Genomic DNA, 27,347 nt, shown 5'->3' on the forward strand with positions numbered 1-27,347 from the left:
GCCGGTTGTCTTGCCGTTTGTTGATGGCACCACGCGGGAACATAAACCTGGAATTGCTTAGCAGGGTGAATGTGAAATTTACGTTTATATTTTAAAAATGTTAAAATCATTATTTTGATCAACTACACATTTTAGTATTTTTTCAAATGTTGGTAACATTGGCCGGTAGCAAAATTATGGGAAGGTATAGTTTTGATTAGAATTGGCAGCCAAATTCTAAAGTCGCTTAGCAAATCAAATTTCAATGAAGAGATTTCTGTACCTATAAGTAACTCAAAACTTTTCCGAAACAAGAAGCAACTCACAAATGAATCTCCCACGAGGAAAATTTCCACGAAATTTCAAAAGACTCCCACCGCTAAGAAGGATTTGCGCAAAGTGGAACATGATAATTTGATTCGCTTAGTTGTTTCACCCCCTTTTTACACAACGAGAGGGAAGTTGATCGAAAAGCACTCACCTTCGAACGCAGCGCCCCTTTGGTGGAGAGAGAGAAAAAAGCTTCCCAGTTTTAAAAAGCTTTCTCCAACCCTCGAGGGAACAACACTCTAATCCTTTTGTCGGTGACGTGCTTTTTAGCCGTCCTTCCGGCGATGGTTCATGGCTGCATCCGATCGCGCAAGTTATTTGATCCGGTAAATCTTCCCTGTCACGACAATATCTTGCCTCGGTTCCTGGTGCAGCTGTTGGGGATTCACACTTTTTCTTTTTGCACTTTGGAGGTTTTGTGCCTCGTGCCGGAAAACACTTTGCACTGGTTTTTGTTGCTGTTGCACTATTTTTTTTTTCTTCCTTAAGTAGGATACACCACGAAGGGTTGAGTGTGTGTGTGTCAACCGTTGGCCGATTATGAACTCTTCACTTCAGCAACGCTTGCCATTTGGCCACTCTCTGGGGGTAGAGTTTCACTAGAAGGGGTTGGGTGGAACACTCGGCTAGTTTAAAGAAAGGTCATTAGAGTGTGAAAAAACGTGTAGAATTTTAGAAAAAAAAAATACTGAATTTAATCCATGTATATTGTAGTTGTATAATTTTATTTATAAAAAATAATCATATTGTTTTTAAATAGTTTAAAACATGTTAAAAATCATACCAAAGAATTCATGATCAAATTTGAAATCCTGACTCGACTCGACTCCTGGCAATGCTTAATTCGAGAAAATATTTTTGCCATAATTTCAGATCTACGCAGACCGACACACAATTGTGTTTACATTGAAAATTACAGGATTTCTTTTAATATTCCAAGGATGAATAATGTGAAAAGAAGTAATTTTGCATCATAAGTTATTTCATGCAATTTTGCGGGCTGGTCTTAAAAAGAAATAAAAGAATATTCAAAAATCGATTTGTTGTCTTCGACAAAGTTGTAGGTTGAAATTGAAACGCTCAGAAAAATATATTATATGCATGTTTTTCTGAGAGTTTGAATTTCAACCTACAACTTTTCCGAAGACACCAAATCCAACTTATTCACCTTTAATTATTAAAATATAAATTAACAAAATACGAATTTTCAAATTTTCCAAAGCTTTTGATGTTTTAGGGTTAAAAAGGCACATTTTGTGCTAGAGTTTAGGATGGTGCAAAATCTAGTGACAAAGTTGCGACTTTTTGAAGGAAATGCGATTTTTGAAAAATTTCCAAATTACGGTCATTTAAAATAATTTATGCATAAATATTTTATGCAATTTAAAATTTGAAGTGGAATCTCTCGATGAATATTGACAAGGGACCGTCGAGAGCGGGAGTTATCAAATTATAAACAAAAAATTAAAGCAATCTGTTTGAAGGGACTGAACCAATTATTGACAGCTGGAGCAATATTGATATCGAGAAGATCGACAGCCAGAGAGTCCTCTGTATTTGATAATCTTAATTGATTGATGCTTGGTTTGACGGAAGCAAAATACTATAAATCGAGTTGACCCATGAAAAATGTATACGTAGAATGTTTTTTTTTTCACCTTCCTGATCAAGAATTAGATCAACAATATGTACGATTCAAAATATTCTATAGGTGGAAATTTCGTTTTTTCAGATGAAATCGTGTTTTCCCCATACAAACTACCGTGGGAGCAGATGTATGGTGGCTCAAGTAAATTTTTATAGTTTGTAAATAAGAGAGTAAATCGACGTCGTCGTGCTATCTTGTCGCACCCGCCATTTTGACGTTCCGAGAAAAAACGCGTTTTAATGTTTGACCTTGAATATACAAAAACGAGCGCACGCAATGTAAACAATAACAAACACGTTTTGTTTGGCTCACCATTCTGTGCATTGTTCCAAAGTTTGGTTGAAGTTGGTTGCTGGAGTCCCGAGTTATAATTACAAATGTTTACGGTAGTCTAGCTTGTACGTGCGACAAACGCATCCTGACTTTCCTGGCCTGAAATCCCTTTGGCCTTTTGTCGCACTTACATCAATTTTCATGGAGTGACAAGATAGCACGACAAGATTGAAACTACTTTCATATGTAAAGTGACAAAAATGCACGGAGTTTTTTCGGTTTTTGTTGAATATCTCAGGATTGAAATCGAATTTTGGGGATCTGTGAAGGTCAAAAGGTGAGGCATTGTGAGCTGCACAAAATGGCGTTCTTAACTCAATTTGGCCCAAAATGCACGTACGACAAGTTAGCACGATGGCGACGAAATAATCAAATGTCGTCTTTAAAATTATTTGTTTTTCTTTCAACTTTAATATGCATAAACATTCAGTAAAAGTAAATGGCGTCTCCATTAGTATGAAAAAAAAAACACATTTTTTCCTGAAAAAGGCAATTTTTCACCAATACAATATTTTGAATCGCACATATTCTTTATCAGGAAGGAAAACACAACTTTTTACGTATAAATTTTCCATGGATCATCTCGATTCATAACATTTTCCTAAGTGATTAAATCCTTTTAAATTGTCAGGTCTGATAAAAACAAAAGTTTTTTTTGTATTTAGCAGAATATTTTAGAAAATCGTACTTGGATTTTTTTTTCGAAAAAAATAAAAATAAAAATAAAAGCCTACTACTTGAAAACGGTACAATTGAGTAATGTTTGCTTTAAAATTTGATTTAGCATATACAAACGATTGTAAAAATTGTGAATAACCTTGTTTAACTCCTAACATAGGGTTAGTGATTTTTTACGATTTTGTGGACAGCGTAAAATTCATTAAATTTCAAAATAACAACATAATAAATATTTCACCTATATAGACTACTTAAGTAGATTTGATTAGTTTTCAATTGAAATGCTTGATATGCTATTTGAAGAATTGTTCACATTTTTCAGTTTTTATGAAGCTAAATAATTTTAGTAATATTTTCTTTTGCTGTAATAAAAATTAGACTGCTTCAAGCTTCGTTTTATTCAAAATGAAATGAAAGCTTTGAAATCATCTTTAAAAAACATTACAGATTTTTTCTGAGTCCTGTTTAATTTTATCGATATTTGATTATCTGGGTGAACGATGCCCGCGAAAGAAAAAAAAATACTACTTTTTTATGTTTTTTGTTTTCTTTTTGAATACAAATTTCGGTTTCGTTACAAATAATATATTTTTTCCCTTTTGATTTGAAATTTAAATTTTGAAAAGGGAGAAAAAAATGTTAACATTCAATTTTTCTCACTCATTTTTGCTGGATAAGATTGTTAAATCTTGCTCTGATATGAAATTCAATAAAATGAAGCAAATCAGCGAAAACTTTTAAACTTTATTAGTGGAATATTTAAAAAAAAAAGCAGTTCAATAAATGAGAATACACATGCCCTACATTTTATTTCAAATATATATAGAGCCCATCCACAAACTAGTTAGAATCTTTTTTTTAAAGATAAAGAGAAATTGTTTTTGTGTCACGTTCAAATTTATTAAAGATTTTAAAGTTTATTTAAGAATACTATATAATGAGGCACAAAAAGTAGTTTCTGTGATTTAAACATAAGATTTTCAAAGCTATTTTCAGATGTTTCACGTTCCGCAAAATTTGCGTGAAATTTGGTGTTTTGCAATTGAGGTCTCCGTAAAATTTGCTATTTTCGAGCTTGAAAAATCACTAAGCCATATTTTCAATATTTCCAAATGTCACCACTCTTTTTTCAGGAAACAAAAATCCGCAACTTCTGAGCCATAGAGAAGTACGGACAAATATTTTGTTGCCGAGTGTCGATTTCTTGTCAAAAATCTAATTTTAAATTGAATCAACATCGGATAGAACTCCACTGAAATTTTCTTAAAGTGCACCATTTTTAAAATATGGCCATTAGTGATCACTTTCCAATATTTTTTTTCGAAAAATAAAAAAAAAATCCTATAATTTCGTCTTAATGACGACCCTAAATGGTGTCAAATATTGAATATTACGCCATTTTAAATTTCAACAATAAGAGGTCTAATCTTCAATACTTCTTACATGAAATTGCAGGAAGTTTTCTGAATTACCGGAAAAAAAATCGGGAATGGCTACTCATAGGCATTACAGTCAAGGCTCGATTATACAAAGCTTAGATTATCCGTAGTTTCTATTATCAAAAGGGTTAACAATTTTAAATCCAAGATGGCGGTGACGGAATATTGAAAAATTTATTGTATAAAAGGCAATCAAATATTCAAATTTGACATTATAAAAATGGGGTTGCAGAACTCTGATTTGATGTTTAAAACAAGAAAAAGAAAAAAAATATTGTTCGTGATCCAATTTCCGAAGTGAAACTATTCTGAGGCCTTCGGATAGTCGAGTCTGGACTGTACTTTAAAAATCAAGAAATTGCATTTTTTGTAAGAGTTAATCTTTAAGTTTCATGACTATTTTTTTTTATTCAAAAAAATAATTACTCGGCGTCAAAATATTTGCTCTTACTTGCTTATGACTCAATGTTGTGGATTTTTGTCTACCTGAAACATATCGACAAACAAAAAATAAGGTTTTGAAAAATCATTGTTTTTGTGAAAAAAAGATAATTTATTCGAATAATTTTTCTCCCGACCCAATTTTTTTCCTGAACAGTCCTAATCGATATCTAAAACTTAGCCGAAGATACCAAATCGATCAGAAAATGTTGTTAAAAGTTACAGATTTTCGTATATTGTAGTACCATTTTCGTATGGATAACTGCCAAAATTGTATGGGGGTAATTCTCTACCAACTCATACGAAATCGGGAAAAGTTGCCCCGACCCCTCTTCGATTTGCGTGAAACTTTGTCCTAAGGGGCAACTTTTGTCCCTGATCACGAATCCGAGGTCCGTTTTTTGATATCTCGTGACGGAGGGGCGGTACGGCCCCTTACATTTTTTAACATGCGAAAAAAGAGGTGTTTTTCAATAATTTGCAGCCTGTAACGTTGATGAGATAGAAATTTGGTGTCAAAGGGACTTTTGTGTAAAATTAGACGCCCGATTTGATGGCGTACTCAGAATTCCGAAAAAAACGTATTTTTCATCGAAAAAAACACTAAAAAAGTTTTGAAAATTCTCCCATTTTCCGTTACTCGACTGTAATTTTTTTTGGAACATGTCATTTTCTGGGAAATTTAATGTTCTTGTCGAATCTACATTGACCCAGAAGGGTCATTTTTTTATATAGAACAAAAATTTTCATTTTAAAATTTCGTGTTTTTTCTAATTCTGCAGGGTTATTTTTTAGAGTGTAACAATGTTCTACAAAGTTGTAGAGCAGACAATTATAAAATTTTTGATATATATACATAAGGGGTTTGCTTTTAAACATCACGAGTTATCGCGATTTTACGAAAAAAAAGTTTTGAAAAAGTTACTTTTGCGTTTCTCTTTGTTTCGTCGTCCGTGTCTGTCGCGGGTGACCATGAACGGCCATGATTGATGACGACCAACTTTTTCAAAACTTTTTTTCGTAAAATGGCGATAACTCGTGATGTTTATAAGCAAACCCCTTATGTCAATACATCAAAAATTTTGTAATTGTTTGTTCTACAACTTTGTAGAACATTGTTACACTCTAAAAAATAACCCTGCAAAGTTAGAAAAAACACGAAATTTTAAAATGAAAAATTTTGTTCTAAATGAAAAAATGACCCTTCTGTGTCAATATAGATTCGAAAAGAACATTAAATTTCCCATAAAATGACAAGTTCCAAAAATTTTTACAGTTGAGTAACGGAAAATGGGAGAATTTTCAAAACTTTTTTAGTGTTTTTTTTTCAATGAAATATACGTTTTTTCTGAATTCTGAGTACGCCATCAAATCGGGCGTCTAATTTTACACAAAAGTCCCTTTGACACCAAATTTCTATCTCATCACCGTTTCAGGCTGCAAATTATTGAAAAACACCTCTTTTTTCACATGTTCAAAAATGGAAGGGGTCGTACCGCCCCTCCGTCACGAGATATCAAAAAAACGTACCTCGGATTCGTGATTAGGGACAAAATTTACCCCTAAGGACAAAGTTTCACGCAAATCGAAGAGGGGTCGGGGTAACTGCTGTGTGAGTTATTGGATGAACCAATAACAAAAAAATAGCTTCATTAGTCATTAGGAAAGGCTCAAATAAAAAATAAAAACAAAATATTAAAATGCACGAAATCGGCTAATTTAGTAGAGAACTGACCATTGATAGGTTGAAGATTGTTTTAGCAGATTGAAAAGTGTTTAAAGTATTTCAAGAAACATTTTTAAACATATTTTGAAAAGTGTCAAAAGTATGTTGACTATTATTATGAAAACATAATTAAATATAATTTTGAAATACTCTCAGAGTGTCATGTTTTTCTCGAAGAAAATGAGTTCGAATCGGAAAACGGATCATCTTTGGACAATAATTTACGCTGAGAATATTACTCTATTAAATGTTTCAAGGAAGAAAAAAATGTATTCTTCGCTATTTAGTACTTCCATGCTTGTCTTATGTGCGAAATCAAAAAAACACGTTTCATATTTCCACCAAAAGAAACTAGCTCACGTAGCTTTCCACTTTAATTATTCTTTCTTTTTTCCTTAAGCCCTTATCGCATTTGTTCTTGCTTTTTCTTTAGCAACCGCACCGTGGTGGTAGACACTTTCCCACCCACCTCGGCCAGCCCAAAACCTTGCACGTGAAAAGCACCACTTCTTCGGGGGGAGCTCCTGCACTTGCAACCAAAATCGATTTTCCTTTTTCTCTTTTTGTTCCCACCCCCTTCTTTAATGCTGCCGCCACTATTTCACTCAATTATTTTCCTTCTTCTCCACACCCACGATCTGAGCCTGGGTGCAGTGTAGTTGCAGTGGGTGGTGGTGACGGTGGGTGGGCCATTTTCCACGCGCGCGTCCAAGACTTATCGCTGTACGTGCCCACGTGTCGTTTTCTTCGGGTTGCCCGGACCTACTGCACCAGACACCAGAAACCTAAGAAGGAGAGGGGGGTGGTACGAAACGGATTATGTGTCCGAGGATTTAATCTTCTTGTAGGTGGTTTATGGCTTTCGGGGACGACACGACACGCCCTGTTTTGCAGGGAGAAGCGACGCCGATTTTCCACACCGGTTGCACACGGCACCGCAAGGCTTCGGGGTCTTGAACGGCTGGAGCACCAGGGCACGATCCGGCAAGGAAATTGCTCGCCAGCAACAGGACGGATCTGCAAGGAGAGAAGGTTAATGGAAAACATGAAAAAAAGATTAAATTGATGTGAAAATTTTGCGGAAGTTTTTCGGGGGGATTTTAGAAGGAGAATTATGTTTTGACCAGAGGCTATAAATCCTTTTTTTTAATTTTAAAAGGTTTGGAAAAACGAGTCAAGCAAGTTAATTAAAATCACTACCATATACAAGCGAATTTAAGTTATCAATTTTCTTGTCACTTCCCATTACCAGACACTACTCAGCTATCAACTAATTCGAAAGCAATTTGAAAGCAGTTTTGCCATCGAAACAAATCTCAGCAAAGTTTCTCCGCTTATCCTAAATTGTATCATCCGTCGCCAGGAAACTCACTCCACTTTATAGTTTGCCAGCAATGATTCCCCCCCCCCAGCGACCAGGTGGCAGGTGGCAGAATGGCGACAGTTTCCAACTTTAATTAAACGAGATGTTTTCTCGTAATTACGGGCTGGGATGAAAATCGCTTTTCGTTTCGTGGATTAAAGGGGGAGTGGGGTAGTAGAAATAGTTTCGGCGCTGGCAGAACCATTAAATTAGCTATCAATATAAGTGATTGAAAGGGGTTGACAGGTTCGAGCGGTGGGACCAAAGCGATTCTGTCGATAATATGCCTTTTGTTTGATGGGTGAAAGATCATCGCCACAGGTTGACCCCGAGAAGGGACGCACAGTAAAAAAATTGAATTTAAAACATAACAAAGGTAAAATCATTGTTTTAAACTCTTCGAAATGTAAATACGATTTGAAATTATTGGAAAAAAAAACATTCATTATTATAAGAATAATTATCACATCTATCAATTCGGGCCAGTTGATATTAACTACTTCACAGGCCAATTTTAAACCATGTACAAAAAATCAAAACTTTGCTTAGAAACTTGTTTAACTGAAATACCTATAAATCTGAAGATTTTTATTCAATTCAGTTTCAATTATGCTTAAAACTAAATTTAACTGTTCATACTGTAAAAATGTTCACGGAACTCGATAGTGCAATTCTTTTTTTCCGAATTGGATTTGTGAAAAACATGAAAAAACTTTGGAAGTATAGAAATAATCCGCAACCTGAATGTTTCCAAAATTATAGTTTACTAACTTTAAAAACTTTTGAATTTATTTTTGCAACTCACTTCTTGAGGTACTTTGATATCTTCTTTGCGAAGCTCAGTATGGTTCCATACCATCCCGTTTGTAAATAATTCTTATTTCTTATATTGCTAGCAAATCTCACCTCGATTTAGGGTACACTGGTTTTGTTGTTCAAACACCTTGCGTAAATAACCTGGTATATTTCGCCGACTATTCATCGGAAATGCTTTTTTTTGTGGGCTGAACAAAAAGCTATAACGCTGATGCAAATATTTTTAAAAGTTTTTGTCACCCCCCCCCCCCCCCCCTCTTCAAAACTGTCCCGAAAAATAAGGGGGCAAAAAAATATTTTTACAATTAACTTCAAAATTTCAATGAAAATTCAAGTGCAACCAGCTGAAATCAAATCAAAATACATTCTCCTGCGTTTAAAATCATTTTTGCAATTCCGTCGTGAAACTATTTACTTTTCCTGTCATTCTTGAACGACGAAATAGCCTACTTTTCTGTGCCAAAAATAACAGAATCGAATAGCAACACTTTTCAAAATAAATGCTGAAAAGTATTATTTTTCAGCACTCAAATGGGTGCTGAAAAGTTGAACTTTTCAGCACTTGTTTCGAAAAGTAACACTTTTCAACATTTTTTTGATTTAAACGATTTATTAACAAAATACATGAAAATTTGACATAAAACTCAGTGTGTGTTTTTTGGAATTGCAAAAAATGTTGTATGGAACTCGTTGCAAAACTTGATTTTTTCAGCACTCTTCGTATCTATCCAACTCGGTGAACCTCGTTGGATAAATGTACGACTCGTGCTGAAAAAATCCTCTTTTTGCAACTTGTTGCATAAACTACTATTTTAGCATCTTTGGGTTAATTAAAAAATCTTAAGATTTTTTAAAAATTTTCGATGCAAAATCTTTTTTTTTCGATACAATTTTTGTTTTTGTCAGATCTTAGATTTTTGAAAACTAATGATTGCAAAACAACTGAACTAGTGTAAAATGCATTTTAAAACACTTTTTTCATTAAAATGTGAAGAATATGGCTTGTTATTTAAATTTTTATAATTTTTTTTGAATTCCAGAATTCCAAAAAAACGTATTTTTCATCGAAAAAAACACTAAAAAAGTTTTAAAAATTCTCCCATTTTTCGTTACTCGACTGTAAAAAAATTTGGAGCATGTCATTTTAAGGGAAATTTAATGTACTTTTCGAATCTACATTGACCCAGAAGGGTCATTTTTTCATTTAGAACAAAATTTTTCATTTTAAAATTTCGTGTTTTTTCTAACTTTGCAGGGTTATTTTTTAGAGTGTAACAATATTCTACAAAGTTGTAGAGCAGACAATGACAAAAATGTTAATATATAGACATAAGGGGTTTGCTCATAAACATCACGAGTTATCGCGATTTTACGAAAAAAAAGTTTTGAAATAGTAGTTTATGCAACATGTTGCAAAAAGAGGATTTTTTCAGCACGAGTTGTACATTTATCCAACGAGGTTCACCGAGTTGGATAAATACGATGAGTACTGAAAAAATCAAGTTTTGCAACGAGTTCCATACAACATTTTTTGCAATTCCAAAAAACACACACTGAGTGAAATTTTATGTCAAATTTTCATGTATTTTGTCAATAAATCGTTTAAATCAAAAAAATGTTGAAAAGTGTTACTTTCGAAACAAGTGCTAAAAAGTTCAACTTTTCAGCACCCATTTGAGTGCTGAAAAGTAGAACTTTTCAGCATTTATTTTGAAAAGTGTTGCTACCCGATTCTGTTATTTTTGGTACAGAAAAGTAGGCTATTTCGTCGTTCAAGAATGACAGGAAAAGTAAGTAGTTTCACGACGGAATTGCAAAAAGTTACTTTTGCAATTCCGTCGTTAAACTACTTACTTTTCCTGTCATTCTTGAACGACGAAATAGCCTTTTTTTCTGTACCAAAAATAACAGAATCGAATAGCAACACTTTTCAAAATAAATGCTGAAAAGTTTGTAAGAAAGCTTGAAAATCGTTGAAATTATTTTTCTAAAAATCTATTTATTTTCTTAAACTGCTCCTGTTTATCAAACTTTTTAATAAGTAAATTTTCTGTAAAACTATCCTAAAACTGATTGAATTATAATTAAAACCAATTCGTATTACATTGGATATTGTCATAATAAAAAGAATGCCAAAACCCACAGAACTTATCTTTAATTTTTTTTCTATTAATTTTCAAAGAACTCATTTTTTAAAAGCAAAGCATAGCATAGCATTGGTGTCCACCCGTAGTTGCTACTCTGTTCTTGACCAGGACCTCCAAGAATTGCTCCGTGGACCATAGATGAAGAGTAGGAACCAATCGTCACATTCGCAATTTTCAAAGGTCCCTATCATGCTGATCAATACCGACGCCGGCCACGACCAGTGGTAAGACACGGGGAAGTGGGTGGGAATTTTAGTCCCATATTTGAGTGATGAAAACCGCTAAATCGGCTGCGTCTTCGACAAATTATCTCGTGAGATTTTAGGGAATTAGTAAGATGGGTATGAAGCCAGGATTCACCGTGGTAAGTGATGTGGCCGGTCAAAGTTTTTTATAGTCCGTTATTCTTCGTATGTTCTTAGATTCATCTTGACAGCTTTCCAATTCGGTTCACCAAGTTTTTTGTGTTAAAACACATTCATTTTCAAAGAACAAATTTTTTAAATAATGCAAAAACTCACAGATTAACCCTTCACAACCCAACCTCGCCTTTAGATCAATCAATTTTTCAACAAGTTTTTGATCTTTAAAAAGCATTGAAAAGAAGAAATCTGAAAATTTAAGGAAATTTTAGGGTTGAAAGTTTGATTTGTTTTATGTGACTTTACTAAGGTTTTTAAAAATGTTGATGAAGTGGCTGTAAAAACATGAGAAAACTAGAAAGACAAAAAGGAATGATAGGTTACCAAAAACAACCATAAACTTAACATGATAAATGCAAATTAAAATACAAAAATGAAACAAGAAAAACATAAAACAATAGAAGTCCACGTCAAACAGGAAGTCTCAGAATCAAAAGTGCTCCGATTTGGCTCAAATTTGGAGTGGGGGTTTTTTGACCCAAATAATTAGACCCGTATTTTTTTTGTTTGGCGATTAGGGTGCTCCTATCCAAAATAGGCTGGTCCAAAAAATCGAATTTTTCGTCGATTTTCGCAAAAAGCACATATTTCAAAAAATCATATCTCCGGAACGACTCAAACAATCTTAGAGCGCCATTTTCAAAAAAGAGGTTATAAGTTGGGCTTTTAAGGAAAAACATGTGGAGGCTGGGGGTCTCGTGGCGCAGGGGTAGCGGCTTCGGCTGCCGATCCCGATGATGCTATGAGACGCGGGTTCGATTCCCGCCTTATCCACTGAGCTTCTATCGGATGGTGAAGTAAAACGTCGGTCCCGGTTTCTCCTGTCTCGTCAGAGGCGCTGGAGCAGAAATCCCACGTTAGAGGAAGGCCATGCCCCGGGGGGCGTAGTGCCAATAGTTTCGTTTTTTTTTTCGTGGAGGTTCAAAAACCCTAGCTGAGTATTTGAAAAGATCCTATGAAAATTTAGCTTGCTAATTTGAATTTAACATCGCTGAAATTTTCAAGTTATCGCAGTTTTAGTGAAAAAGCTGATTTTTACCCGTTTCCTTCATTTTCCTGTTTCTGCGCGCGGCGCGTCGAAAAACGCAGTTTTTATGTTCAAAAAATCATATCTTCCAATCGTGTTAATGTATATTCGCAATTTTTGGATATGTTACGTAAAAAAAACGAATCAGGGAAACATATTTTCAGATATGAGCTCTTTGGTCCCGAGACCTTCAAATTAGCAATTGCAATTTTCATAGGATATTCAGTTAGGTTTATCGAACCTCCATATATTTTTCTTGAAATGCCCAACTAATAACCACTATTTTGAAACATGGCGCTCTAAGATTGGTTCAGCCGTTCCGGAGATGTGTTTTTTTTTTAAATATGCTTTTTGCGAAAATCGACGAAAAATGCCATTTTTTGGACCACTTTATTTAGGATAGGAGCACCCTTCACCAAACAAAAAAAAAAAAAAAAAAACGGGTATAATTATTTGGGTCAAAGAAAAACCACTCAAAATTTGAGTCAAATCGGAGCACTTTTGATTTGGAGACTTCCTGTTTGACGTGAAATGGCTGTAAAGTTTTTCGTAAAACAAAAGTAGTTCAAAATGACCTCCGGAACAAGGGAAATATTAAAATTTTCGAAAACAAAATTGGCCGGTAGAGGGTTAAAGTATAAATCATTACATTACGAGTACTGTTTTGAATATGTCAATGAAAAAAGTGTAAAAGTGTTACAAATCTTCGCGAAAAAAATGCGGTGCTGTACATCGGAAATCATAACAATTCCAAATATTTGTAAGTGAGTCCGCTAAATATGATTATCAATGCAGCAAAATACATTTTAGATTGTTTTCAGAAAATTAGACTTCTATTTTCATTAAAAATTTGATGATTTTTGAAAAATATTTTTGTATTCCCTTGAGCGACATTAATTAAAAATAAATAATAGCAGTAGCTTTAATATTTTTGATCTTAAAAATAATGATTTATTCAGCCACAATATGAAAAGGCAAGTGGTTTGCCATTTTTAGTTAACACTTTTTAGGCTTGGAGAACTATTGGCAATATTTAAAATTAGCAAAAAATTGCAATATTTTCACAAAAAATTATTATACTGTACGATGTACTGTACAAAAAGAACTGTTCAAAACTATTTGATTCCAAATTCAATTTTGCATCTAAAAATGAAGCTAAATTTTTTAACGATTTTTCAAAGATTTTGAAAAATTATGATTAAAAAATGGCAACACTGCAAAATATTGTTTGCTTTTACTTGGTTATAGCTCAAAAGTTGTCTTTTTAATTGTCTGAAATATGAATATATGGAAAATTTTAAAACATTAAATTCTGATGTATTATTGTTTGTTTGTCGTTTTCTAGTCCTAACATTCATCACATAATTATTAAGGGTGTTTAATGTTTCCACTTTTCATAAGACCCATTTAGTTAAACTATGACAACCATTTTCAGAAAATCAAGGTTGAACTGGAACATCCTGAACCAATTGTGGAAAATGTTGCATTTGATCCGGAAGATTTATGGAATGATCTTTCCAAAGATAGAATTCGATTTATTTTTCTATTGACGTAATTTAGTTTTTTTCCGGACAGAAATGTGTTTTTGAGATTTTTATTGAGATCCTTCCGTGTGAAATGCAGCAAGAATCATCAAAATTGATTAAAATTGGACGGAATATGATTGTTCTAGATTAAATTTTCAGAAGGTTCTATCTGCATAGGAAACCCATGACTCTTAGGTTGTTTTGAAAATTTACTTTAGTGTTCAAAATTGTATAATAAGATTTATAAGTTGTATTAAATGACAAATGTCAATATTTTTACAGTGCCCTTTTGCGGTAAGACTATCCCCTGCCCCCGCAGAATTTGGATGAAACTCATTATCGGCGGTTTGGGCGGGCCCGTTGATGGGCATGGAATGATTAATTTGTGCCCTCAGGACGAACAGGTATGGCGTAGGGGAGGGTATTACTGGAAAATTGGAAACGGGTCCGTCCGGGCAGGTTTTCGATATTGATTGAAAGCTGAAACGTGATTAATTGCAGCTGACGCGGCCAGACTCCCATTGTGGGGTCCATTTTCATTAAGGCTGGCGGAGCATGGAAACGAGTTTGATTGACTCGGTTGGTGGAAGTTATGGGCGATGGGTATTGGGAAAGGTATAATTGAAAATTACTTTGATCTTTTGGTCGGAAAATTCGACGTTTAGTTTTTTTTTTTGTAATTTTAACTCAACTTATTGAAACAACTTATTCTGTTTTTTTTCCGGCGTGATCGTTACGTATTTCCTTAACTTTATTCAAATCACACAAACCGTTAGCACCGACGTTTCGGCAAGCTCTCACATAATCAATCTTTCCGGCACTTTGCACAGCACACGGTACATCTTGTTAGCGGGAACCCTTGTAGAATTCCAAGTCCAGGGTGACGCACTCGGAACCCGTTCGTCAGCTGTGCTGACACACAATTCGCCGGAAGTGTGCAAAATTTGCAATTCAGCCGGCCACTCCCAGCAGGTTGACAGTTACAATATCGTTTCCGTGACGCCGTCGTGTCACTTGGGCACCCACTCTGCTGGAAGGCAGTGGACCTTTGAGTGGCCAAGTTTTGAATGTTTCTTTTTATTAAAGTGTATTTAATTAGTAATTTTTAACCCAAATTAAACCCTTTTCCTATACAACATTAAAATTTAAATTTCATTTGTAAGGTTTTTTCCCGTTGTCATTTGAAGGTTCATATATCCATGTACGAAAGTACTTTTGGTTGAACCAAATGACGCACTATCATGCACAGAAATTGTAAGGCGAAAGCTTGTGTTCAGAATAATAATGACCCTCATCCTCCCGAGGTAAATACGTGAAGCAGCAATAATCAAACTAACTCACGTGTAGACAAGTTTTTTTACTTAGGAAATCTGGTAAAATAACTTAATAAAAATAAATTCCATAAATAAATAATTGAAAAATTATCAACTCTATAGTGGTATATCAAGAACGTCAAAATTAACAAATATCTCGGGTTAAAACCCAATGGTCAGTCAAGTTTGATAATGCTGTTAGCCAACCAACCAAGCGAATTTTCAACCACCCAGAAACGACACTCCATTTCCATTTATACCAGGAGATGTTGCTGGTTCAGCGCGTACGGGAAAGCATGCAAATGTTGTGTGTTTCTGGAACAACTGGAACGGAGGAAAAATTTATGGAAAAAGGATTGAATCCCACCCACCCAATGACCTAGTTTATGATCGGAGGGGGAAAATCATACTTTTCGACCAACTTTTCCTCTTTTCAGCTCACCATTTCCAAAGAGTGATAGCCGCTACGGAATATAAAATGTAATCCTCCGGTTCTGGTTTCCCAGCTCAGGAAAAGTTTTCTGTTTTATTTTTTCCCCCTCGATTCGCAGAAACTTTCTCCTCCTTCGGAAATTACCTTCTACAAAGTACGGATGATGTTTTCCCACCGTCCCCTCACCTTAAGAGTGGGTGGGAAAATCCCTCGCCCAAAGCCAGCGCAACGAAGCTGCACAGTCGGATTTGCTAATTGTGAGAAATGACAGAATTTAACCGGAATTGTATTTTCTGATTTACTCACCCAGCCAACATCCGTCGTCGTCGTCGGCGTCGTCTTTTTTGCTTGCTTCTTAGTTCTGGTGTCGTTAATGCCTCTCCCCATTTGCGAAAGCTACTAACGGGGAAAAGCCACGGGAGGGGCGAAAAAAAAGCTCTTGCTGGCAGCTGTTGCCTGTTTCCGTTGGACATGCTTGCGCCAACGCGTGGGAGGAAGCTTTTTTTGAGTTGGGTGAGCAGAAAGAATGAGCCCTTTGCGGCCGTATAATGTCCGTATTGATGAAGGTTTATTGTGTACGAGTTGAGCATGGGTGGAATTTGTTTTTCCAAGTTTCAAGTGGATTTAGTTTCATTTTTATTTTAAAACAGTATGTTTGTGTTAAAATGCATTAGTCTTCTACCTTAATGAGTCCAGAGAAGGTTCAGCTAGTGCTGATATACTAGATTAACTTCACTATGTGAACTCCGAAGGGAAACGATAACCAGCTGTGTTGATGCGGGTTGAACACCCGATCTACCGCTTACGATGCAGAAGCACTTTCTCTAAACTAAATTGCTAAATCTACAAACCACACATGCAATGCAATAATACAAACTTGTATGCTCGGGTTTTTATACCCTTCCGTCAAAAAATCAAAAAGAATTAAAACTTTATTATATTTATTACTTAAATCGACGATCTGTACCCGAAGCCCAAGGCATGTAGACTAAATAAGCAGCAGTTCCATATGAAAGTTAAAGAAAAAAAATAAAAGTGCTTCGATTTGGCTCAAAATTTTTCTGGGGGTTCCTTGGCCAAAATAATTAGACCCGTATTTTTTTGTTTGGCCATTAGGGTGGCCTACGTCGTGTTAGGGTGGTCCGAAAAATGGCCATTTTCGTCGATTTCCACAAAACCACTTTTTCAAAAAATCACTTCGCTCCATTCCAACCGATTTTAGCTGTCTAGGGTGCAAATGAAAGATGATAAGTTGGACTTCAAGAAAAATAATGTGGAGTTTCAAAATCTAGCCTAACATTTGAAAAAGTCTAATGAAAACATCAAATGCCGTTTTGACGGTGTCTGGACCAAAGAGCCTATATCTGAAAATATTTTTAACGGATTCCTCGGACAATTTTACATAACATATCAAAATTGGGTGAGGTTCATTAACTGGATTCAGAGATATGATTTTTGAAAATAAAATCCGGGTTTTCGACGCGCCGCGCGAGCAGGAGATTGACGAAATCGGCAAAAATCAACTTTTTCACTAAAACTGCGATAACTCGAAAATTTCAGCGATGACCTATAAATGTTAGGGTACCAAAGTTGCGTATTTCAATTGCGAAAATTTTGGTACCCTAACATCTATAGGTCATCGCTGAAATTTTCTAGTTATCGCAGTTTTAGTGAAAAAGTTGACCGCCGATTTCGTTTTCGCGCGCGGCGTTTTATTTTCAAAAATCAATCTCTGAATCTGTTAATGAACCTCGCCCAATGATATGTGTAAAATTGTCCGAAATCCGTTAAAATATTTTCAGATATAGGCGGTCCAACACCATTTGATGTTTTCATAAGACTTTTCAAATGTTAGGCTAGATTTTGAAACTCCATTATTTTTCTTGAAAGTCCAACATCTTCTTTGCGCCCTAGACAGCTAAAATCGGTTGAAATGGAGCGAAGTTATGATTTTTGAAAAAGTGGTTTTTGTGAAAATCGACGAAAATGGCCATTTTTCGACCACCCTAACACGACGTAGGCCACCCTAATGACCAAACAAAAAAATACGGGTCTAATTATTTTGGCCAAGGAACCCCCAGAAAAAAATTGAGCCAAATCGAAGCACTTTTATTTTTTTTCTTTAACTTTCATATGGAACTGCTGTAAGTTAAGGCGGGGTTTTATATGGTTATTTTCAGAAAATTTAAAATGTTATCATATTCCGGGCAGATTTCACCGTTATTTTTTGTGGGGGTTGTTAAATATGCCAAACTGGACCGAATAACGCTTTTCGGATTATTCATTTTTTTTAAAAATAATGATAAAATTTCACTTTTCTGAAAATTTGTTTATAAAATCCTGTCAACTATTTTATGGCAGCTTGAAAACCAACCTTACCTTATCTCAGGGGTGACCAAAGTATGGAATTTTTGTGCCCGCGGACCAATTATGAATGATCATATAAAATGGCCCTTTGAGAAATCTGTAAAGTAATTTTTAATTCATAAAAAATAGGTTTACCTTTAATTTTTAATTTAACCTTCATTTTTATATAAAAAAAATTATTTATCAAAATTAGAGTTCGATTGTTCAGATAAAATATTTTGTGGTTTGGTTGAGCGTTTCAGCAAAATGCTAATTTAACTAAAGTAGAAAACATTGAAGATAGCAAAAATGTAGGTATTCCATATTAATTCAAAAATCGTAACGCACATTTTTTAAGGGCTCAGCCTCAAACTTTTTTTGCTCTTATAAACCACCTCGGAATTTGAGCTCATGACATTTGGGTACAAATCTGAGTTGAAATTTTATTGAAAATGGAGAAAGAATTGTCGAAAAAAAAATTTTGCAACGATTTATCATTACAGTTGCACTTTATTTTAAAACAAAACTGCGCAATTTTGCAAAGTTTATGTTTCCATTTTAAAATTAGTACAAAAATCTAATTTTTTTGAAATTCTTATTTTGGTGATTAAAAACATTGAAATAATTGATTGGAAGCTGTTTTGAACAAAACTGTTGTTGAAATGTAGTTTTTGTTATCTATTATTAAAACGACGGAAAAACGAAAAAAAAATCCGAGGTAACTTAAAAAACATCCCCAGTACTTGTATTTTTCAGTATAAATCATCGAAAAAATGTCATATTTTTTCAAGTAAACAATTTTTAAATTTGGCCCTCAAGCTCATGTGAGCTTCAAATTGGGCCCAGCATTCATAAACTTTAAGCGCCCCTGCATTATCTAGTCTACAAGTAAGTCAAGAAAATAATATTCACAATTTTTATTTTTTTTTATTTTTTTGATATGTTCCCTAAGGACATCAAATGCCAACTCTTCAGAAATTTCCAGGTTTTGCAAAAAATCTTTGACCGAGTTATGAATTTTTGAATCAATACAGATTTTTCAGAAAATCGAAATATTGGTAGCAAAAATTTTTCAACTTCATTTTTCGATATAAAATAAAAAATTGAAATCAAAAAGTACAGTACTGAAATTCTGATAAAGTGCAACGTTTCCAAGTTATAGCCATTTTTAGGAAACTTTTTTGAAATTAGTCGCAGTTTTTCATTTTTTAATATTAGTGCACATGTTTGTCTATTTTTGAAAAATAAAAAAAATGAAAAGCTGAGAAAATTCTCAATATTTTGCTTTTTTGAACTTTTTGAAACGACCTTTCGTTGCTGTGATATTGGCATGTAAAGGTTTAAAAACATGAAAATTGATGTTTTCCAAATCTCACCCAAACAACCCACCATTTTCTAACGTCGATATCTCTCTGGTGAGTTTGCAATGCGTCGTAAGAGCCATCGCGACCTCAGACACTTATATGAATTTTTCTCTGAAACAAACCAAATTTTCATTGTGAGCCTTTAGCCTTTAGCAGATGAACAATTGAAAGCATTTTTGAATTTGGTAATTCATAAATTGAACGAGAACCAATCGAAAAACTGCTTTGTTTACAACTGGCGCTTAGGACCATTTGAAAACTAACCCGAGATCTCAGCAACTAATGGTCCGATTTACAAAGCTAAAATATGAAACATTTGAAAAAAAATTCCGATCTTTTCGAAAACAATATTTTCAAAATTTTCAAATCAAAACTAACATTTCAAAAGGGCGTAAAATTGAATGTTTAGCCCTTTTAAATTGTTTGTCTTGATTCAAATTTTTCAAAAATATTGTTTTCGAAAAGATCGGAAAATTTCACGAATATTTCATATTTCAACATTGAAAATTGAAAAATTGTGGGTTGTTTGGGTGTCCCGGGCAGACGGTAATAACAAAATTCATAATATTTCAATAACAAATCCTGTTAAAATAACAAACAGTGTTATTATTTTAACCTGAAGTTCAACTTCAAGAAGAAAAATTAATAACAGTTTCTGATAAAATAACAATATTTGGTATAGAAGTGATATTATATTGAAAATGTTTAATAACACGCCAATAAGAGGAAATGTTATACATTTCAAAAACTCTCCTAATAACAAAATTTGTTATTCGTTCGGTATACTGACTTAGAAATAAAATTACCACAAATCGCACAAATGGAAAAGTTTCTAAGTGTCCATAACACAATCTGTTATTATTTTTTTTTGTTAAATATGTTTAGATCTTTGGGATAATTTTGTCTAATTTCGTCGGGGTCAATATTTTGGCCATGAAATGGGGTCCTTAAGCTAAAATTATTCTAAAAGTTGAAATATTGGAAGTTGATTTTTAAATTATTTGATATACCCCTAAGGGACTTTGCTAAAATTGGCTAGAACTATGGGATAATTTTGACCAATTTCGTCGGGGTCATTATTTTGGCCATGAAATGGGGTCCTTAAGCTAAAATTATTCTAAAAAGTTGAAATTTTGAAAGTTGATTTTTTGAATTATTTGATATACCCCCTAAAGGACTTAGTTTAAAATGGTTAGAACTATGGGATAATTTTGACCAATTTCGTCAGGGTCATTATTTTGGCCATGAAATGGGGTCCTTAAGCTAAAATTATTCTAAAAAGTTGAAATTTTGAAAGTTGATTTTTTTTAATTATTTGATATACCCCCTAAAGGACTTAGTTTAAAATGGTTAGAACTATGGGATAATTTTTACCAATTTCATCAGGGTCAATATTTTGGCCATGAAATGGGGTCCTTAAGCTAAAATTATTCTAAAAAGTTGAAATTTTGAAAGTTGATTTTTTTAATTATTTGATATACCCCCTAAGGGACTTTGTTAAAATTGGCTAGAACTATGGGATAATTTTTACCAATTTCATCGGGATCATTATTTTGGTCATGAAATGGGGTCCTTAAGCTAAAATTATTCTAAAAGTTGAAATTTTGAAAGTTGATTTTTTTAATTATTTGATATACCCCTAAAGGACTTAGTTTAAAATGGTTAGAACTATGGGATAATTTTTACCAATTTCGTCAGGGTCATTATTTTGGCCATGAAATGGGGTCCTTAAGCTAAAATTATTCTAAAAAGTTGAAATTTTGAAAGTTGATTTTTTAATTATTTGATATACCCCCTAAAGGACTTAGTTTAAAATGGTTAGAACTATGGGATAATTTTGACCAATTTCGTCAGGGTCATTATTTTGGCCATGAAATGGGGTCCTTAAGCTAAAATTATTCTAAAAAGTTGAAATTTTGAAAGTTGATTTTTTTAATTATTTGATATACCCCCTAAGGGATTTTACTAAAATTGGCTAGAACTATGAAATAATTTTGACCAATTTCATCAGGGTCATTATTTCACCATGAAATGGGGTTTCAAGCTAAAATTAATCCGATAAATTAACTTTTGAGAGTTCTTTTTTTTTTTTTGTTATATTCGCTAACGGAATTGATTTATTTATTGAGAATTTTTGAAGTGTGAATAACAAAAACTGTTATTATTTTCACAGAGCCAGGAAGTCGGAGCTGACGTTGAAGTTCGAGCTGGAGTGTGACCTCGGAGACTGCATCGGATTCATCTAATTTTCAGCAACTTTTACTTGGAGTCGGAATCTGTGAAGTCGGGTATTTTGGAGAGCTAAAGTCGTCGTTGACGTCATATCCTGCATCCAGTGTCGGAGTTGTCTTCAAAGTATGGATTCAAAGTCGCTTGGAGGTACCCGACTCTACAGCCCTGACTAGTACAGAGGAGTTATGGCAACTGCAGGTTTATTTGCAAATTATAAATAAACCAAAACAATAACTTTTTTTGTTATGGAGACATACCAGTGCAATAACATTTTTTGTTATTATGCTGCTCCACCTCTCCGCACAAAATAACAAATCTTGTTATTCCTTCATGATTCCTTCTGTGTTATTGGTTTGTTATTGCAATAACAACATAATAACAGTTTAAGTTATTCTTCGAACAAATCTTTGTTATTGATTTTTGTTATTTTAACAACTAATCCGATCATCCCAATAACATATTTCGATCTTCTCACAATATCAAAAACTGACCTTCCCAAGTTATTTCCGTCTGCTCGGGGTGACTTAGAAAACATCAATTTTCCTGTTTCTTTTTCTTTAAGCCACAGTATCTCAGCAACCAGAGGTCCAATCTTCAATGTCTTTTAGACAATTTTATAACAAATTTTCTCAACTTTTTAAAACAAATATTTCCAGAAATTGTCACTTATGGTCACTATTTTAATTGTAAATTTTCGATTGCAAATTCATTTACATTAGAAAATTGTGTCAAAATTTGTTTTTGTATGAAATTTCGATTTTTTTTCCAAAAATCACTTTTTTTACAAAAATTCATAGCTTATCCCCTTAAAATGTATCGAAAAATCTAAAAAAAAACAATTAAAAAATTGGCAAATTTTGTTTCCTTTATACCTATTTTTTAACTCATTAGTCCTCAACAATACATTAAATAGTTACAGTATGGAGACTTGTATGGCTGAACCAATGACACAAAATAGTTCTTTAGGTCTGAGGTCAAAGCGAAGGCCCCCACAAAGTTTGAGCCAAATAAAAAAAAATACAAAAAATAAAAATGGTCGAAATCGGCCGATTTCGTTGAGAATTGCTCTAGTTGTGAATGCTGCAGGAACATGTATTATCTGACATAAACCTTGGATTGAAATTTGAAGACAATCTAATTAGTTAATTACACAGAAAAAAACAATTCTCGTTATCGTGAATTAAGTTCGCGAATGTGAGAACCACGAAGGAATTTTAAACGTGAATATATTCCTTCGTGGTTCTCGCATTCGTGAATTTAATTCACGATTTCGAGAATTGATTTTTTCAGTGTATGAACAGTAGATTGATATGAATTAAATCAAATAAGGTTTTCTCATTATTATTTTTAATTTTCAAAGCATGACAATGCATTGGTGCCAAAAAGTTAGGATTTTTTTTTAAATTTCCCGGGAAACGGTAATTATTATGGTTCGGGAAATCCCGGGAATTTTTATTCCGATCAGCGATGGAATAATCATCATCAAAAGAAAATCTCTGGACGTTCATCAAGAGAAATAATCCGAAAGGAACATAGCTCTCCTCTCTCGCGCACGAAAGATCGGTAAAAATAATCTAAAAAAATCATCATCTTGATTATTCGGCGGAACATCTTTTTAACTACTACACTTGCAAGTGTAACGTCACACGTCGAAAAATGACCTGTCATATTTTGTAGATGGGCAATGTGTGTAAACAAAGTGAAATAAATATTAATAAGAAGTGCTGACAAGGAAATTCACAAAAAATCATCAACATATTGATTTTCTTGGAGAACTTCGGGAGCGATTTTCTTTTGCGTGATTTGCCTCCTCTCTCTTTCGCGGGTGAAGAAAGTTCGCAAGCGAAATTGATTTTTTTGCGATTATTCCATCCCTGATTCCGATACAAAAAATTGGACGCTCTACAAAATATCTAGGGGCAAAATTGGGTTTACGCTTTCAAAAAAAAAAAAAAAAGAAATTTTTGGTTAAGTTTGTTTGGGTTTAGTCAAAAATTGAATTTTCGATGCAGAGTACCACAAAAAGGTTTACTTTCGCAAAAACAAGGTAAATCTTACATTCCTTGGAAACTGATGGTTGCAAAACAACTGAATTTGGTAATTTTCGGTTAACCGAACTGTTGAAAATTCCGTAAACTTTACCGAATTCGGTTTAAAAATCTAATTGTGTATATTTCACAATTTTAATACCAAAATAAGGTGCAGAAAATTGTACCGGAAAAGAAAACAAAAACAAAAATCAAAAGAATTATAGGTTTTCTTATGTTTTATTGAGTCAAAAAATAATACAAACCTGATGCTTACTTTTTCTTAACTCTCTGACAAGACAACAATGAAAATTTATGTTTCAATCTGCTCCCTTTGATTTTGAATATAAATTCTGATTCAAATCTTTTCAACTTTAAATCTGGATAAATAAAAGCAACCATCAACTTTCTGTAACAAGCAGCGACATTAAAATTACGACCTAGTTATCGTCCTTGAGCCCCACTTAGAACGTAGCTAAAATTACAATAATTACGTATAATTGCTTGCACCCAAAAGTTAAACCATACAATTTCACGAATCTAGCAAACACATTCATGAAAGTAACATTTGCCCGTACTTTTTACCTTCTTACATCCCTAACTTGGAAAGGTTCTGGATGGGGTTCGGGTTTAAAATTCAACGCCACCGCAACAACCGGCAATAATTAAAATTTTCCATAATTAGCCACCGGTTTGGGAGGGGGTAAACAGCGCTGGTGAGTAGGGGCAGGAAACATGAAACGTTTCGCTGCCGCCGGGAGCCATTTTTGGTTTAAATTGGGGGGAAGCACCACGAATTCAACCATAAATTGTGAGCGCAAGTTTGCTGTTGGCGGAATATGAATGAATGGTACGTTGGTTGCTTGCCTGATTGGAAATGGCTGGTGCTGAATGTTTTGGGAAACCAGAGAAATTATGATTGATGAAATAATAATAAAAACGACTAAGGAGCAATTCCAGCTCAAATCAGGAATGTTTCTGGTACTTTTGTACCCGACCCTCTCCGATTTCAATGAAACTTTGTAGACATGTTATCCTAGGCCTATATAAGCCATTTTTGTGTATATGGAGCCAATAGTACTCGAAAATAACATTTTAGAAGGGCGTAAGGTATTTAAATATTTTTGTATTTTGTTATTTAAAAATTACTGTATCTCGAAGCCGTCGTGTCGTATGAAAAAGTGGTCGAAGACAAACTTATAGGAAATTGGACGGGCTTTCTGAAAAAAATACACTGAAACAAAAATACACGCCACATCTATGAGATTTTTCGATTTTTAAGTCTAAAACTTAAATTTAAAGGTGATGTCACGATTTTTTTTCGCACAAAATTTTTGAGGAAATGGCCTGAAATGTTAACAAAAGACTGACGAAAAATGCAGGATGGTATGTCTCTCCTAAAAAATACAAAAATCATTTACTAAAACTGTTTTTTGAAAAGTGGTCTAAACGTCAAAATTGTTCAAAGCCGGTAGTGGGAATCGATTCTCCAGAAAATTTTACATAAAAGTCTCCATATTGACCATTGTCCTATGTCCAATCCTTGGGAAGATACAGTGGTTTTAAAAATAAAAATGGAAAGCTCATCCAATTTCCCTGATTTTTGTATTTTTTTAGTCAGTCTTTTGTTCCTCAAAAATTTTGAAGGAAAAAAAATCGTGACTTCACCTTAAAATTTAACTTTTAAACATAAAAATAGGAAAATCCCATGGAAGTGGCGTGTATTTTTCTTTCAGTGTATTTTTTTTCAGAAAGTCCGTCCAATTTCCTACAAGTTTGTCTTTGATTACTTTTTGTTGCGATGCAACGGCTTCGAGATACAGTAATTTTTAAAGTACAAAATACAAAAATATTTAAATACCTTACGCCCTTCTCAAATGTCATTTTCAAGTACAATTGGCTCCATATACACAAAAATGGCTTATATAGGCCTAGGATAACATGTCTACAAAGTTTCATTGAAATCGGAGAGGGTCGGGTACAAAAGTACCAGAAAAATTCCTGATTTGAGCTGGAATTGCTCTAAGATAAAATGGGGTTAAATTAGGAACCTTCTAAATTAAACATTCTGAATTGCACCCGAATGCTTTCAGTTAACTCGATGCAGTTGGTTTGTTCAGCCAAGCATGGACATCTCGCAGATTTCCCCGTCGGACAATAGCTTTGTTTCCGTTGTTTCCTATACTAGAATGCGTCAGTAACAACATGATTCATAGAGTCCCCAGGACTCGCATATCATTATCTTCCAGCAAAAAGGGGACACATGTTTCCTGAGCAGCTCGTCTGACACGAGCGCACATTACCGTCCAATATTGGAGCGGTTCAGCGACCGTCACCGTGGATCAGGTCACCAGATCCGATTGTTGAAATATGCAACTACCCAACCGATGTTGTGTGTCAGCTTGCATTTATGACACGGTGGACCGTAATTGCTTGTCCCAACGCCAACAAAGAGAGATGCATCGGGATTGGTCTCCAGAAGTGCATGTCCACCGGTGTGGAGCAGGAGGGGGTTCAATTCGATTATAAGGTCACAATTAATTGAGCTGTATGAATAATTTATTGCCGGTGTCCCGTGTGGTGGAGGAACTTTGATAAAGGTTGCTTGAATAGGGCTTTGAACGAGATAATTTGAATTTCAGTACTGGTTTGTGTCAAATGATGAACATGCAGAGATTGGCGATAGCAGATTAGGCTGCACGGAAACTTAAAAGTTGACAAATGTTTTGAAAAACATTATCTCCAATTTTCTTTGATTAAATCCACATTAAAAAATGCGTCTGTAGTCTTTGGAATAGAATTTTTTAAACAATGTCCAAATCATTCCACACACTCCTACAGATATTCAAAGAAATATATTTAGAATTACTGTAGTACTGTTTTTCCTAACCCCAATTATGCAAATCACGTCAAAATACACAACCCACAGTATGTTAAACCATGTTTACCCGTTCCGATTACAGTTGTCGTCTCGTCAAACGAAACCGATAACTTCGTCGAACTCTCACGGAGGCAAACGGTTTCCAATTGACTCACAATGGGTAATCGGATCGGCCTTTCGTTTATATTGCCCGTCGATAAAACGCTTAATTTCGTACACACGATATCCGGGGTCAGGGCGCGGTGAATCCACGTGGGTAAACGTGACACGTTCAAAGTCACTCGACTTGAACCCAGCCCACTTGAGTCGGAAAAAAGCCACAAAGTTCTGGGTTTATTCGATTGGGGTCGAGCCTAATCGCAGTAGGCCTTTGCTCCGTTCGTAGTTCATACAATTGTGGCCTCTGATCTTCCTTGTTCGGGACGTCAAGGTCGAAAATGTTCGTAATTTTGTAGAATAAATAATGCTGTTCCAAGATTTTTTAAAGCCAAAGTAAAAACTTTTAGCAGCTTTTTTAATTTTCTCTGGACACCCCTATCTCCAAATGTCCGTTAAACCACTTTCGAGAACACAGTTTTGGGCGAAGCCTTCCCCACACTCGATATTGGTTCGCTCAAATTTAATCATACTTCAGCAAGCGGCCCCGTTTCCAAAGATAGACCTCGTCGAGCCCCAAAAAAAGGCAAAAGAATAAAAAAACGATGGCCACTGTCGTCGATTGCCTCGGAGTTCCAAAAGACCCGGCCCGGCCGGCACACACGCTATATCACTGTCCAAATGAAATTTATTTTATTATTATACCATCGGCCACGGCCACACCTCGTACGGCATAATAATAATTTGTAAGCACTAAATTTTCATAATTACCAACATTGG

The 27,347-nt window shown here is 34.5% G+C and overlaps 1 protein-coding gene across 9 annotated transcripts in view; it reads right to left on the reverse strand.

Annotated features, from left to right (window-relative positions):
- The window catches only part of LOC6040757 (kazrin), a 189,015-nt gene that overhangs the window by 127,466 nt on the left and 34,202 nt on the right, over nucleotides 1-27,347 (reverse strand). For 5 of the 9 annotated variants that reach the window (XM_038259767.1, XM_038259768.1, XM_038259762.1 and 2 more), the window contains exon 2: nucleotides 461-935. The gene's annotated coding sequence lies outside the window, so the exon portion shown is untranslated. Of the gene's footprint in view, nucleotides 1-460; nucleotides 936-6,864; nucleotides 6,884-7,043; nucleotides 7,486-27,347 lie in introns of those variants that run through there. The other 4 variants (XM_038259764.1, XM_038259763.1, XM_038259765.1 and 1 more) reach the window with 4 other exon arrangements.

Source organism: Culex quinquefasciatus, chromosome 3 (assembly GCF_015732765.1).
Source record: "Culex quinquefasciatus strain JHB chromosome 3, VPISU_Cqui_1.0_pri_paternal, whole genome shotgun sequence".
Classification (NCBI taxonomy): Eukaryota; Metazoa; Arthropoda; class Insecta; order Diptera; family Culicidae; genus Culex; species Culex quinquefasciatus.